The sequence below is a fragment of the Lepidochelys olivacea genome (assembly GCF_965140295.1).
Source record: "Lepidochelys olivacea isolate rLepOli2 genome assembly, chromosome: 1".
NCBI lineage: Eukaryota > Metazoa > Chordata > Testudines > Cheloniidae > Lepidochelys > Lepidochelys olivacea.
This window is the reverse complement of record NC_140411.1, coordinates 29,551,724-29,568,270: the sequence shown is the minus strand read 5'-3', so window position 1 is coordinate 29,568,270 and position 16,547 is coordinate 29,551,724. Positions and strand designations below refer to the sequence as shown.

Sequence of the window (16,547 nt, the reverse complement as noted above, 5' to 3'; positions counted from 1 at the left end):
AAGGTAAGAGAGCACCTGGGACCTGCGGAGAGCCATCCTACAGCCCCTGGTATTCAGGGTCGCAATAATAAGAGGCGTCATACGGAGGGCTGGGGGGGTGGGGGTCTCGTATTGGCGGGGGGGTTCAGGGCCCCCGGCGGGTTGCACAGCAACCCATGACCCATCCCGTGGGTGAGTAGATCGCTTCAGAAGCTGCGGGCTCGCTCGTAGGCCGCAGCACCGCGCTTTCCTTGCCCCCTGCCCTCCTTTATAAGGGCCTTTGTGGCCTGAAGGAGTTGATCAAAGTCCCCCCATAGCCGAAGAGCCAGCTGTGCCCTATTGCGGGCGCCACGGGAGTGCTCTAGGAACTTCCGTAGCGCATGCCGCAGCTCATGGGGGGGTGGGGTTACAATTCCCAAGGTATTCCCTGATGGGCCTCTTAATACAGCCTCGTGGTCCGCTAAGGCAGGTAGACAGGGTGCGGACCACCGACGGGGCGTCTGACAGGCTGGGGTTATTAAATTCATTTCACACCTTGGGGTGGAGGGGGATGGCAGGGGAAAAATTGCCACTCCTAACGGGTCGCGACTAGAAAGTGCAAAGACTGCTCCCTGGGGGGAGTCTGCAAAAGGCGGAAAGGAAATAACCCCAGGGGCGGCAGTAACATTGCAGGAGGAGGGTCCTTGGGCAGGGGCAGGGGTGGGGGCAGGGGCAGGGGTAAGGCTCTGGGGTGCAGGAGGCGAGCAGCTAAAGGAAAGTGCCTCCTGAGCAGAGTCAAGGGTTAAGGGGGAAGGGGAGGGGCTCCCAAGAATGCTAGGTGCTGGCTCCATGGTGGTTTTAGCGGTCACGGCATCAGGTGGTGGACCGCCTTCTGCAGGGTGCTCACCCGGGAAGGCAAATAGGGGGAGGGAGCATGGGGAAAGGGAGGCTGGGGTAAGGCTGCCCAGCTCGAGGCCAGCCGGCAGCAAATCATCCCCTCCCTGGGTGACCGGGGTCAAATCTAGGGCCTCAATCTCCGCATACACGGAGGAGAGGCCAACTCCTGCCACCCCGGGGGCCTCTCCTCTAGGGCCCGCCTCAACGGCCGCCTCAGGGTCCGCGGGGGGTTCGGGTAGCGTCCAGGCAGAAGGGGTGTCCTCAGAAGTCTCGGAGGGGAGGGTCTCCCGTGGAGGGGGGATTCTGCCCTCCAATGCCAGTCCGTCTTCCCCTCCCGACACCGGTGGATGGATCTCGCTCGCGGCCGTGGCGGGAGGCTCGATAGCAGTGCCTCCTTTCCTGGTCTTCCGGGGGGCTTCCGCGTCGGGTGGATGCAGCGGAGCTCGAGCCTTCCGCTTGCCTCGCTTCCCCTGGACTAGGGTCCAGCCCTCCATAGCATCATCTGGGGGCTGGTTAGCAGGGGTCGTGTCGGGGGGCGGAGGCGACGGTTTAGGGGTTCGGGGAGGTAGCGGTGGGGCAACGTGAGGGGTGGGGGCTTCTCCTTGGGGAGGGCCCTCTCTTGTACCCGATAATATCCTTGCCACACCCTCCTCCATGGGCTCTATTGGGTTGGTACTAGCAAGGGTGGAAACCCCTTGCTCGCCCGGGCATTGTAGGGAAGGTATCTCTTGGGCCCGGACGGGAGCAGCGATGGGTCGAGTAGGAGGAGGGTTGGTTTCAGGTACTGGGCAGCCAGGGGCGTCGGCAGCGACGGGGCCGATGTCCTGCCGGGTCTCGGGGGTTTCGGGTGCCCCTCCCCCCCGAGCCAAAGGGCAGTCTCTGCGGACATGCCCCGCTGAGCGGCAGAGGTAGCACCGGGCCTCTCCGGTAGAATAAAAGACCCGATAGCGGGCTCCCTCGTAGGGGACTAGAAAGGACCCCTCAAGCGCCTCTCCGTCACGCGCCCCTGCCGGTGGTAGAAGCTGCACTTGCCGGCGGAACGAAAAAATGTGACGGAGGGTGGGGTCCTTGCAGCCCAACGGGAGAGGGCTGATGACAGAAACAAGTTTCCCCAAGGTGGAAAGAGCGGGTAACAGGGCAGCATTGGGTAAGAAGGGAGGAACGGAGGTAAGGACGAGGCGAACGCCCAGGTCTTCTAACGGTTCTAGGGGGACAAACACCCCCCCCTACCGTCAGGCCCCTCTCCACCGCCTCCTGGGCGGCATCCTCCGAGGCTAAGAAGAAAACGACCTTCCCATACATCTTGGAGGCCGCCACAATAGCCGTGGGTCCCACCACCTTCGCCAACGCCTGCACGTATGTCTCCACGTGGGGCGAGGCGGGCACCAGGAGGCAACGGACGCCATGCTTCCTGGTCAAGGCGGGGAAAGGGCCTCAGCCGCTGGTGATGGTGGCGGAGGCGGGGGGGGGCGAGATGACGAGGCGGCAGGCAGCGGGGAGCCCGCTGCCGCCCGGGCATACGTCCTGGGGGCCGGGGGAGGGACAATCGCAGAGCTGGTGGAGGGAAACGCTGGGAGGGGCGCCACGGTTGATGACGAGGCCGCAGCGGTGGGGGCAGCCCCTGCCATGGAGGGCTCAGTGGTTTTAGCGGGGCCCTTTCCTTTCCACCCGCCCTGGCCCTTCTGGCGAACCGGGGGGGGTTTCCTAGAATCTGGGGGGGTGGTGGGTGCAGCAGCAGCAGCAGCAATCACCCTGGTACCTCCTGCTACCGGTGCCCCAGCAGGGGGGGTGGCAAGTACCTTAACAATAGTAGTAGGGGGGGGACCTTGGGGGTTGGGCAGGGGTGGTGGTGGGGAAGGGACAACTAATTTTATTAAAGCAGTCTCGCCCCTCTCGTTCCCCGCCATTGTGAGCAGGGAGAGACAGGGAGACACCGGAAGGAGAAGGGGGGGGGGGGGGAGAAGGCAGAATAGCCCCTCCTTCCGCTGGCTGCGGACGGGAAGGGAAAAAATGCCAAGGGAGGGGGGCTGGGAGGAGGGGGGGGAACAAAATCGGGGTCTAGTAAAAGGGGCAAGTTGTGGGATAAGCAATCCGGGGGGGGGGGGTGCAGACCCACACACGTTTGTCCAAAGAGTCTCGGTTGGTCGGTTGTTAGGTCCGGTCCGGAAGGCAAAGTTCAAAGCAAACAGCTGGATCCGAAGGGAGATGGCAGATTGCCAGCAGGGACAGACTGCGGGGGGGCCGTGACAGTTGTAATAACGATGGGGGGGTAGGGGCACCGATGGATCGGGGGTGGGGGTCTCCACGCCACACCCCCTGTGCCGCCACAAACGCAAGTAATCACAGTCAAACTCCCCCCCACGAGAGTATAATTCAGAAAGTTACTCAATCTTACGGCCTTCGTCACAATGATTTATATTATTTCTTCTGTCTGATGAAATCTCCGTCTCCGGCTGTGTTGGCTGTGTTCCAAGTCCTCCGGTATGTTAAGAATGTTGTAAGGTCCGAGCTGCTGGCAAAACGGCTGGGTCTGGGGGTTTCCACTCCCCCCTCCGGACAGCAAAATCGGCAATCTTCCCCCCCCTCCTCCAGGGGCCCAGCTGAGGCAAATAGCTGCGCCCGAAAGCAGGCGTCGGGGGGGATGGCCGGCGAAGGACGTAGACGGAAAAAAAACACAAAAAGAAAAAGAAAAATCAAAAAAGCGTCTGGCCCGGTCGGGGGGGGGACTAAGGCAGGTGCAAAAAGTAAGAAAAATCCGGGCCAGGGGGCTTTAGGAAAGAATAGAAAGCAGATAGCTGAGGAGCAAGCAAAAGACGTTCCGTTTCCTAACAGGGAAGGTTTCAGAACAATCAGGAACCTTCTGGAGACAATTAAGACAGGCTGATTAGAACACCCTCAGCCAATCAAGAAGCTGCTAGAATCAATTAAGGCAGGCTAATCAGGGCACCTGGGTTTTAAAAAGGAGCTCACTTCAGTTTGTGGTGTGCGTGTGAGGAGCTGGGAGCAAGAGGCACTAGGAGCTGAGAGTGAGAATGCGGACTGAGGAGTACAAACATTTTCAGACACCAGGAGGAAGGTCCTATGGTGAGGATAAAGAAGGTGTTGGGAGGAGGCCATGGGGAAGTAGCCCAGGGAGTTGTAGCTGTCACACAGCTGTTCCAGGAGGCACTCTAGACAGCTGCATTCCCCAGGGCCCTGGGCTGGAACCCGGAGTAGAGGGTGGGCCTGTGTTCCCCCCAAATCCTCCCAACTCCTGGTCAGACACAGGAGGAGTTGACCTGGACTGTTGGTTCAGAAAAACGGCCAAGCTGAGGGCTGCCGTGGAGCTTCAAGGTGGGCAAATCTGCCAATAAGTGCAAGACCCACCAAGGTAGAGCAGGAACTTTGTCACAGTATGTTATATATTATATCACAGTAACACAGTCTGACTCTTTGCCCCCTATAGGGGCTAAGCCACATAACAGGTTTCTGAGTCTGCTACTGCTTTCAAGCTAAGGAAGCTAGTCCTTTAGCTAAGGCAGCAGCAGCAGCTCCTGCTTTTAGATCCAGAGCACCTGGCTTCAGCCCCTGAAGACCCATCTGACCATGTCCTTTGAACATTAGAAATTCTCGGATGCTATTCAGCAGTCTCTAGCTATGCAGTATAGTGTGGTTTAGAGCTGAACCCTAATGATTTGCTATCTACTCTAGTATTTAATTATAATATAATATTACTCTTATTATTTATTATTTTTAATGGCCACCAGAGTTTAAATGATCAATTTCCAGAGTACCTGGAGATTTGCATTTTGTGAGGTATTAATAGCACATGGAGGCAGAGACGTTTTTCCTCCCATCTTGTCCATGTGGAAAGGAGCATGGGAATCATTCCTAGCCCTTCCTGTATGGCCAGCTGCCAGTCTATCCACAGGTAATTAGCAGTGTTGGGTTATGAATCAGCTTTATTCCAGATGAGATCTGAAAATAGATGAAGACTCAGTGAGGCAGACAGAGGTACAGGATGACTGTTCTAGTTAGCAGAAACCATAGAGGAAGACACGCTTGTTTTGACAAGATTGGGCAGGGAGATAAAGAGGAAGCCACTGCTAGATGAGCTGAGGAAGAAGGGAGGGGAGAAGGAGACAGTCCATGAGTTTGTTTGAGGCAAGTCCAGACAAGGAGAATGGTTTTGAACTGGATTCAGTGCTAAGGCTGGGGCTGGCTGTGCTGGTTTTAGTGCTGTGCCTGCTTTGCACTGATGCAGTCTTAATGCAGGGAAGATTCTGGGCCACCGTTATCACCTGATTAACATAACCTTAGCAGAGCAATAGCCAGACATCAGGAGGAAAACCACTAGATACTAGGTATTAGATGTTTTTCACACAGAATAGGGGCTTTTTATCCTGGTATCTGGGGCATAGTGTGTTTTTGAGCTGGGACTTCCCCTCTGCCCAGTGGGTGCTTGACCCCACCCCCAACTCTGGCCCTACCTCTGCCCCACCCTTGCCCTGCCCCCATTCCACCCCCTTCCCCCAAGTCCCTGCCCCTGACCCACCTCTTCTCCACCTCCTTCCTTGAGCGTGCCGCATCCCTGCTCCTCCCTCTCCCTCCTAGCGCCTGACAGCTATTTGGCAGTGCTTAGGACTTTCTTGGAGGGAGCGGGAGGAGCAGGGATGTGGTGCACATGGGGGAGGAGGAGGTGAGAAGGGAGCGGGGGAGCTTGGCTGCAGGTGGGTGCAGAGCACCCACTAATTTTTCCCCGTGGGTGCTCTAGCCACAGAGCACCCATGGAGTTGGCTCCTATGGCTGAAGCTCAAATAGTGCTTGTCTACATGGAGAAATAGCCCAAGATAGCTATTGTGGAATAGCTCTCCATATGGACACCTTTATTCTGCACTTTGAAAGTGGACTAAGTTAAACTGTAAAAAGGCGCTCAGTGCAGAATAAGAGTGTCCACATGGAGAGTTCGTTCTGAATAGGTATGACCTTGCCATTACTTCAAATGCAGTTTAGACACGTAGATGCTATGACTGTGAGCATCGTATGTGCTTCTATCGATAGCTGGAGGGGGGAGTGTGCGCGCGTGTGCACGCACCAATAGTTCAAGCTTCCAAATGAATGCATAACCTGGGTCCTCGGTGCTTACATGGTAAGGCATACCCCAGCACATACCCCTAAGACTAGATCAGAAGGAACCTAATGGGGTGGACCCAATTCTCCCCTCACTTCCATGAAGGTAATTCAGAGCCAACAGAGTTACCCTAATGTAAAAGAGAGATGGGAGAATCAGGCCCAGCTGGTCTAATGTTGCTAAACAGCAGTGCTGAAAGTTGCATCCTCATCCCGTGGAGCCTGGAAACTGCTGCACTGAATCACTAAGAGTCCTGCTGCCTGCCCCCCTCTCTCTCTCTGAGCCCCTTCCTGGAGCTAGTTGTGCCAATACTGGCAGAAAGTCTGGGGCCCATTTCCTCCTACTGCCACTCCGAGGAAGACTTCTTTCCCTCAGCCCTCACCAAGCAGCTACTACTTCCATGGCCCAGAAACAGGGTAGACTTGTGTCCACCCTCCTGAACCCTTCTTCCCTGACACATAGGCAGGGCCGTCCTTAGGATTTATGGGGCCCTATGCAGTATTATTAAACTGGTGCCCCAATGCCGGCGCATTCGCCTCTGTGAATATGGCCCCTGCTTTCTGCCTAACAATGAGACCCCAGCGCACGCTGGGTGTGCGGGAGCTGACCCGCTCTTACCTGCTGCCCGGTCCTAGGCAATGACTCTGTGGGTGGGTGCTCTGGGACTGAAGCGCGGCATGGTGGTGAACACCCCATTAGCTCAAATGTCTTATGCAGTCAGAGCTGAGGGAGATTTTCAAAAATCACCTCAGGTATTTAGGAGCACATGTTAAAGAGGAAGTGATGGCTGCCATCTTGACCAACACACCAGGGATTGAAGCAGGGACCTCCCAGTGTAAAGCATGCAGTGCTACATCTTGCGCTAATGAATGAAGGCTCTGTAGTTGGGGGCCATAACAACTCATATCCTCTGTGAATTGGCACAGAGGGGGACTTGTTACACACTCACCAGTGGGTTACATAAGCATTTCCTCAGCCCTTCATAGAATATCAGGGTTGGAAGGGACTTCAGGAGGTCATCTAGTCCAAACCCCCTGCTCAAAGCAGGACCAATCCCCAATTTTTGCCCCAGATCCCTAAATGGTCCCCTCAAGGATTGAACTCACAACCCTAAGTTTAGCAAGCCAATGCTCAAACCACTGAGCTATCCCTCTCTTCAACTAAGGGCTGAGAAATTACAATATACCTGAGACCTTCAACTTAGTCCTCTAACAAAAACAAGCAGGACAAGACTTAACATTCCTGATATTTCTAAGGTTTAAGGGGCGGGGCCAGAAAAAAACCTCATCCCCCCCCCCACCACTCATCCTTCACATCACTACACAGCAAAAAGGGGCACAAATCCAATTCTTTATCCTTATTGTCCTCATCGTTAAAGTCCTCCCTAATGGCAGAATAAATACTGCAATATGTGAATTATTTCAGTAACATTTTTTCAACCTCTAATCTGTAAGAACTGGATGTCAGAGGACAAAGGTCAGTTAAGCTTCTGGTTTGGAATTTTTCCAGATTAAAACAATCTATTGCCTGTATTCTCTGGACAGTAACGGCTGCACTAGAGCTCTTTAAGACTAAACTGTGCAGAATTCAACTGGCCAGAACAACAGGAAAATAAATTGTAACAACTTGACACTAACACACACAAGCAAGAGATTCATGGGATTAAATCCCCAATACTGCATCATGCAGCTGTCAGATTTTTGGAGGACGTGGTGGAACTCTTCCAAGGCTTTTCAGAAAGCCTTTGACAAGGTCGCTCACCACAGGCTCTTAAGCAAAGTAAGCTGTCATGGGATAAGAGGAAAGGCCCTGTCATGGATTAGTAACTGGTTAAAAGATAGGAAACAAAGGATAGGAATAAATGATCCATTCTCAGAATGGAGAGAGGAAAATAGTGGTGTCCCCCAGGGGTCTGTACTGGGACCAGTCCTATTGGACATGGAGAACAATTCATTACCATCCTCTTTATATCAGGTCCCCCCTCAGTCTTATTTTCTCAAGACTAACCACGTCCAGTTTTTTTAATCTTTTTTCATAGTTCAGGTTTTCTAAATCTTTTATCATTTTTGTTTCTCTGCTCTGGACTGTCTCCAGTTTGCCCATATATTTCTTAAAGTGTGGTGGTACCCATAACTAGACAGTACTCCAGCTGAGGCCTCACCACTGCTGAGTTGAGTGAGACAATTACCTCCCATGTGTTACAAACGTCACTACACCCCAGAATATCAGTCTTTTCCACAGCTGCATTACACTGTTGGCTCATATTCAGTTTATGATTCCTTGTGACCACAAGATCCTTTTCAGCTGTACTACCACCTAGCCAGTTATTCCACATTTTGTAGTTGTGCATCTGATTTTTATTTCCTAAGTGAAGTACTTTGCACATGTCTTTATTGAAATTCATCTTGCTAGTTTTGGATCAATTATCCAATGTGTCACGATCATTTTGCATTCTAATCCTGTCCTCCAAAGTGCATGCAAGTTGCAATCCCTCCCTACTTGTAGTCACCTGCAAAATTTATAAGCATACTCTACACTCCATTATCCAAGTCATTCATGAAAATACTAACTAGCATCAGACCCGGGACAGACCCTTGCAGGACCCCACTAGATACGCCCTCCCAGTTTGACCGTGAACCGTTGATAACTTCTCTTTGAGTACGGTCTTTCAGCCAGTTGTGCACCCACCTTATAGTAATTTCATCTAGACAGCATTTCCCTCAGTTCAGGACTTGGACACTGAAGATGCCCAAATACACATCTAAATAAGTGCTGCATCTAGGGTGCAGATGTACAACTGGCTTTGGCCTGGTTTACACTGTATAAAAGTTTTACCAGCATAGCTATATTGGTTGGGAGTGTGTGACTTTTTGCTGACACAACTCCACCAGTGAAAGCCTAGCTGCAGATGCAGTTATACCAGTATAAGTGCACTTATGATAGTATAAATTAGTTCACTTCACTGAACAAGTTATACTGGCATAAGCGCTTTTATACTGACATAACTGTGGGAGTGTTGCCACTTTAACTATTATGGCATAGTTAAAGCAGCAAAAGAAACCCAAACTTCTAAGTGCAAAGAAGGCCTTAGATGTACAAATTTGAAATGGTCACAGCAGTGCAGTCACCTCACTCTGCTTCTGCACAGCCTGCTCTCAAGACATAGTTCAGCCCTTGGAAAAGATTCAGCGTTTTGAACCAGCCTTTGAATAGTTACACACCTGCTCTCAAGAGCAACATGCATGGAAACTTCTTCCAGCCACCAGCACAGCCAATGAGATTTGGATCAGGCCCCTAGAACACAGTGACATGGAATCACTCAGACCCTCATGCACACACTCATATAGTAGGAATAATGTCCATTGTGCTGGAATGTACAAGGAAGGAAGCTGCCTTTGTGGTTATCAAACACCACGGCATGGCTTCTTTATTTAATCATCCTCAAAGGCCCTTTATTGCCTCACATATCCCTTCCCCATGAACGTTCTCCTTTAATTAACCAGAAAGCTGACTAATGAGCTGTTCATTAATGCAATCATTCAAAAAAATCCATATAGCCGCTCTTAAAGTTTCTTAAACCGTGAAGTTTGAGCCAACTGGCACGGAATATGGTCACAATGTTAATTAAATGATCTCATGATAGTTATCTTGAACTACTACATTATTAATCTGACTTTATTATAGCTAAAGGAGAAGCCAAGAGCACTGTGGTTTTTGGGCATTACAATCCCCAGGAGAGAAATCTTCTAAAAAGCTGTTATGACTTGAGACAAGTCACTCGTTTACACATTGCATATGCATGTTGGGACAGGGTTTAGATTTCTGTGTTGAAATGTACATTCCCCCACGTCCCATGCCTGCCCATGGAGAAAGCATTCAGTGCGGGCACATGGGAATCGTGAAATGAATGATCTCCTGGGAAGAGATGTTTATGTAAAACAGCAACAATTGTCCTACCCCCTATTTTAAGAGCCGTCTCCGAACAATGTTTTGAAAGATTTTTAAATGGGGAAAAATATATATGCTACAATGTCAATTACCTTACTAAGAACACATGGTGATCATTAACATGGTTCGGATAGATTCTACCATCCTTATTTAAGCTTAAGAGTAGTATTTTAGGGCCAGATTGTCTAAAAGAGCTTGGTAGCCAAAGGGTGCTAAGTGTGTTTGAAAATCTAGAAATAACTATGACGATGGGAACTGCTGAGTACTTTTAAAAATCTTGTCCAATGTGAAATCAGTAAGACGATTTGCAGAGTCAGGAAGCATTAAGTCACCTTTAATATATCTAAGGGTGCTGGAATCTGGCCTATTGTAAGACAGCTATGGAAGAAATGTAAAAAAAAATCAAACAAATATTGTGTATAGTCCTAGACATCTATGCATTACTTAAATTATGCAAAAAATAATAATTTAAATCCATTTCAGACTTCTCACCACCTCTGTCCATAAAAATCAACTCCACCAAAGCTCCCCAGAGGTTATTATGCCAATGAAATTGCTCCTCAAATTATTTGGGGGAAAAATTCCCTCACAAACAACCCCAGAGAACCTCACAAACTAAGGCTGTATAATGCCATAGAAATGCAGCCACCTCTGGGGTGGAGGGAAGCCACAACATTGGTGGGACTGGAAATATTGGCCAGGAAAGTGGTGTAATTGCCTATTCTTGTAAAAAGTCTTATGAGATCTTTATGTCCACGTGGAGCTGGTAGGACCCTTTATTATTATTTTAAAGCTCCTAAAGATCCTTTCTCAGTAAATTGCATGGAATAGTTAAACAGATGTTTTTTATTTCTTCCTTTGCCTTTTATTTCAACATCAGTCATGGGATATTTTAAAAGTAGACTGTAAGATACCTATTCTGGTGTTAAAATCCTCAGGGCAAGGGCTGTGTCGTCTTTTGTGTCTCATACAGAGCGAACCATATTGTCTCTGTTAAACGTATAACAACCACCATACAAAAAAAAGTCTTAAGCCATCATCACTAATTCAGTTAGTGGCATGCACAGACTGATTAGCTGCCAGTCCATTTTACGCACGGTATTTGCTTATCTAGTCAACAGATAAATACTTCTCTGTGGCTTTACTGTGAACTAAGAAGAGGCATCTCCCAGAAAGTACATGGCTCTTTTCTATACTCACAGTGGAAAATGTTCCAGCTACATCTGGATAAGGCCTTTCAAAAAGTCTGAATTACAAACAGTAAAATCTTACCTGACAACGTGTCCGTAGTGTGACTCCTCTGACACGAAAACGCTTCACCCTGATACTGCAAGACGAAAGATTGCTCTCCCAGTGAGCTATCTGTACTTCATCCACTGACGACTCTCTGAAAACTATGCAGCCATTTGCCTGGGCTTGCTTAGGTCGTATCGGTAAAGCCCTGGAATTCAATTGTTCTTGTGGGTTCAGAGAGCTTCAAAACACTTTAAACCACCCATCAGCATTATCAGTACTGGGAGTTTCTAAAGTATGCACTCATTTTCTTGAGTCATATAATTATCTTTGGGATATTAAGCCACTGGAAGTGCAACAGGAAAAAACATACACAAACACTTATTTTCATTCCTAGAAGGTAGAAAGTGTTATTGTGAGCAGTTCCCATTTAGCAACTACGAAATGACTGCATTGCCACAGGGGCATTTCTAATTCACATATTTCCAAGCACTCAAAGCTAACAGAGCCTACTGTTCCTCACAGGTTCTTGTCAACTGCTGGAAGTGGCCCACCTTGATTATCATTACAAAAGGTTACACACACACACACACACACCCCAGCTCTCCTGCTGGTAATAGCTCACTTTACTTGATCACTCTTGTTACAGTGTGTATGATAACACCCATTGTTTCATGTTCTTTGTGTATATAAAATCTCCCCACTGTATTTTCCACTGCATGCATCCGATGAAGTGAGCTGTAGCTCACGAAAGCTTATGCTCAAATAAATTTGTTAGTCTGGTGCCACAAGTACTCCTTTTCTTAGAGCCATCGGTTTATCTTTAGTTCCTTCATCTTCCAAAGGTTTAACCAGTGTGTAATCTGTTTGAAAGAAAAAGCAGATAAGGAATCTCTCAACCTACCTAAAGCACAAGAGGGTCTGATCAGTGGACCATGGATTAGATCCTTACTAGGGAAGAAAGTAAAGGCAAGTAATCCTGACTTTGCAGTGAAAAACTTAGTCTGAGTCATCTATGGCCCAGAAAAAGAAAATAGGACATTATACCATCTCTAGGGTGACTGGGCTATTCAGATCTTAATAAGGATGCTGAATATCTTGAAAAAGCAATGAGGAGTACTTGTGGCACCTTTGAGACTAACAAATTTATTTGGGCATAAGCTTTCGTGGGCTAAAACCCACTTCATCAGATGCATGGAGTAGAAAATACAGTAGGAAGATATATATATTATACAGATATATATAAAGAAAAGGCATATTTGTGGCACCTTAGAGACTAAAACATTTATTTGTTTATTAGCCTCTAAGGTGCCACAAGTACTCCTTTTCTTTTTGCAAATACAGACTAACACGGCTGCTACTCTGAAACCTGTCACATATATATCTATATCTATATCTATAGATATACACACGTAGAGAACATGAAAAGATGGGGGTTGCCTTACCAACTCTAACGAGACAAATCAATTACAGTGGGCTATTATCAGTGGGAAGAAAAATCACTTTTATAGTGGTAATCAGGATGGCCCATTTCAAACAGTTGACAAGAACCGTCACCTTCAGCCCCCAGTTAAAACCTCTCCAGCCCATCATCAAGGATCTACAACCTATCCTGAAGGATGATCCCTCACTCTCACAGACCTTGGGAGACAGGCCACTCCTCGCTTACAGACAGCTCCCCAACCTGAAGCAAATACTCACCAGCAACCACACAACAAAAACACTAACCCAGGAACCTATCCTTGCAACAGACCCCGTTGCCAACTCTGTCCACATATCTATTCAAGGAACACCATCATAGGACCTAATCACATAAGCCACACCATCAGGGATTCATTCACCTGCACATCTACCAATGTGATATGCCATCATGTGCCAGCATGATGCCCCTCTGCCATGCACATTGGCCAAACTGGACAGTCTCTATGCAAAAGAATAAATGGACACAAATCAGACGTCAAGAATTATAACATTCAAAAACCAGTTGGAGAACACTTCAACCTCCCTGGACACTCAATTACAGACCTAAAAGTGGCAATTCTTCAACAACAAAAATTCAAAAACAGACTCCAATAACAAACTGCAGAACTGGAATTAATCTGCAAACTGGACACCATCAAATTAGGCCTGAATAAAGACTGGGAGTGGATGGGTCATTACACAACTAAAAACTATTTCCCCATTCTAATGTTCCCCCCTTACTGTTACTCACACCTTCTTGTCAACTGTTTGAAATGGGCCATCCTGATTACCACTATAAAAGTGATTTTTCCTCCTGCTAATAATAGCTCACTGTAATTGATACAGACTAACATGCTACCACGCTGAAATCTGAATATCTTGAAAAACTCTGGGTATTTTCCATTGATTCTAGACCACCTCTGAACAAATGGCTCCAGGGAAAGGACATTTGCAATACTCAAAAATCACTTTAGGCAGCCTGGGAAGAGAACTGAGGATGGATGACATGCAGGTGACCTTCTCAGAGAATCTTCTTGATCCAAGCACAGGTGAAGAAAGGAGAAGATGGATCCTGGAGACGAATTGATGGATGCACTACTGTGATCAAGAGGAGGGGGGGTTGAGTCACTGAGCACTGGGAAGACATCTGTGATTACAGCCTGTTTGATCAAGCCTGACTGGTGTTTGGGTCATGAATGTGATTTCCTATGTGCTGAAGGAAGTGATGGAGACAATTCATCAGGTGGTACTTTACCCTCTGAATCAGTACAAAATCAGTGCTATGTGCAGTGCAATGAGGCACTGTGCAGCTAGAAGTGCCATCTTTTGGCAGATAGAAGCTGTCAAGTCCTTATTTTTATGTCTATAAAGGCCACATATCCCTTTTTGTAGGAGTTTAGGTGTTAACCCTGGTGCCCTGACCAAATTCTAACAAGAAATTACCTTCTACCTATCTAAATGATAGCCTCACTATAAAGGTAGGTGCACAACTGGTTGGAAAATCATATTCAAACAGTTGTTATCAATGGTTCAAAGACAAGCTGGAAGGGCATATCAAGTGGGTCTCACAGTAAGTTGTCGTGGGTCCATTTCTAGTCAATATGTTCATAAATTATTTGGTAAGGGCATAGAGAGTACACTTATAAAGTTTGTGGGCTATACAAAGCAGGGAAGGGTTGCAAGTGCTTTGGCTGACAGGATTAGAATTCAAAATGATCTTGACAAACTGAAGAAATGGTCTGAAATAAATAGGATGAAATTCAAGAAAGACAAATGCAAAGTACTATGTTTAGGAAGGAATAATCAATTGCACAACCACAAAATGGGAAATGACTGCCTATGAAGGGGTATTTCAGAAAAGGATCTGGGGGTTATAGCAGATCACAAATTAAATATGAGTCAATATTGTTGCAGAAAAAGCAAACATCATTCTGAGATGTATTAGCAGGAGTGTTGTAAGCAAGACACAAAAAGTAATTCTTGAATACTCAGCGCTGATAAGGTGTCAGCTGGAATATTGTGTCCAGTTGTGGGCACCACACTTTGGGAAAGATGTGGACAAATTGAGAAAGTCCAGAAGAGAGCAACAAAAAGTGATGGAAGATCTAAAAAACATAACCTATGAGGAAAGATTGAAACAATTGGGTTTGTTTAGTCTGGAGAAGAGAAGACTGAGAGGGGAACATAATAACAGTCTTCAAGTATGTAAAAGGTTGTTATAAAGAGGAGAGTGATAAATTGTTCTTATCTACTGAGGACAGGACAAGTAGTAATGGGCTTAAATTGCAGCAAGGGAGATTTATGTTTACATTAGCAAAAACTTTCTAACTGTAAGGGTAGTTAAGCATTGGAACATATTACCTAGGGAGGTTATGGAATCTCCATCATTGGAGGTTTTAAAGAATGGGGGTTAGACCGGGGTGAGCAAACTTTTTGACCCTAGGGCCACATCTGGGTATGAAAATAGTATAGCAAGCCATGAATGCTCACAAAATTGGGGACTGGGGTGCGGGAGGGGGTGAGGGCTCTGGCTGGGGGTGTAGTCTCTGGGGGGGGCAGAAATGAGGAGTTCAGGGTGCAGGAGGGGTGGGGTCCAGGAGGGTGAGGTGAGGGCTCCGGCTGGGGGGATGAGGGGCTGGGGGTGAAGGAGGGTGCTGCAGGCTGGGACCGAGAAGTTTGGGAGGGTGGGAGGGGAACCAAGACTGGGGCAGGAGGTTGGGGCACGGGAAGGGGTCAGGGTGCAGGCTCCGGGTGGCGCTTACCTCAAACAGGCTCCAGAAGCAGCGGCATGGCCCCTATCCGGCTCCTACCCGGAGGCATGGCCAGGCGGATCCGCGCACTGCCCCGTCCACAGGTGCCGCCCCCGCAGCTCCCATTGGCTGCGGTTCCCAGCCAATGTGAGCTGTGGGGGTGGTGCTTGGGGTGGGGGCAGTGTGAGGAGTCCCATGGCTGCCCCTACACATAGGAGCTGGAGGGATGACATGCCGCTGCTTCCGGGAGTCACATGCAGTGGGGCAAGCCCCTGACCGCACTCCCCAGCTGGAGCGCCAGAGTTGGGCAAGCCTCAGACCCTGCTCCCCGGCAGGAGCTTGAGGGCCAGATTAAAATGTCTGGAGGGCCAGATGCGGCCCCCAGGCTGTAGTTTGCCCACCTCTGGGTTAGACAAACATCTGTCAGGAATGGTCTAGAGATAATATTTAGCCCTTACTCAGTGTATGGGACTGGACTAGATCACCTATCGAGGTCCCATCCAGTCCTATATTTCTACCTATATTTCTATGATTCTATACATGGGCGGCGGGTATTAAAGGCAGGGGAAGGCTCAGATTACCCAAACTGCCTGCGTGGCCCTGCCTACTCTCCACCCTCAGGCCCCTTCCTGCTTCCCCCTGCAGCTCTGGGCCAGTGGTGCCAGAACCGGGGGGGGGGGTGGGCTCACCCAGAGCTGGGAGCCGTGCTGCGCACCCACCTAGTGTGGTGGGGGGTGCTGCCTGCCTGCCCGCCCACCAGGCTCTCTGGGGCTGGGACTCTGGGCTCCAGCTGGGGAAGGGGAGCTGGCGGGGCCAGCTGGCCGGGGGCCTAGCCTCCCCAAGCCTGAGGTTCACTTACCCCCCATGATTCTATCTGAATTCTCTCTGCAGTTTCCGATAGAATATTCTTTGTCACGTCTTACCCTAAATTGTTGTATAATGTTAAACAGCTGCGATTTCCTACCTCAGAGGTATTGCGTTTTATTTGTGGGTAAAATGATTACTCCTGCGTGCCCCTTATCTACCTCATATGCATATTGGGAGGTATAATACAGTTAATAGGCCTGACCCTGTTCCCACTGACTTAAATGGGAGCAGAATTGTGCCCACAGACTAGTCTAATGAGATTTCCAGAAGGGCTAACGTGGTATTTAGATGTATTGACAGGAGAAAATAAGGTGTCCACTCCT

General features: G+C 48.8%; 1 protein-coding gene across 1 annotated transcript in view; it reads right to left on the bottom strand.

Moving 5' to 3' along the window:
• The window catches only part of AMOTL1 (angiomotin like 1), a 154,818-nt gene extending 143,608 nt beyond the window's left edge, over positions 1-11,210 (bottom strand). Inside the window, exon 1 of the mRNA XM_084617772.1 lies at positions 11,186-11,210. The gene's annotated coding sequence lies outside the window, so the exon portion shown is untranslated. The remainder of the gene's footprint in view (positions 1-11,185) is intronic.
• Positions 11,211-16,547: the final 5,337 nt, after the last annotated feature.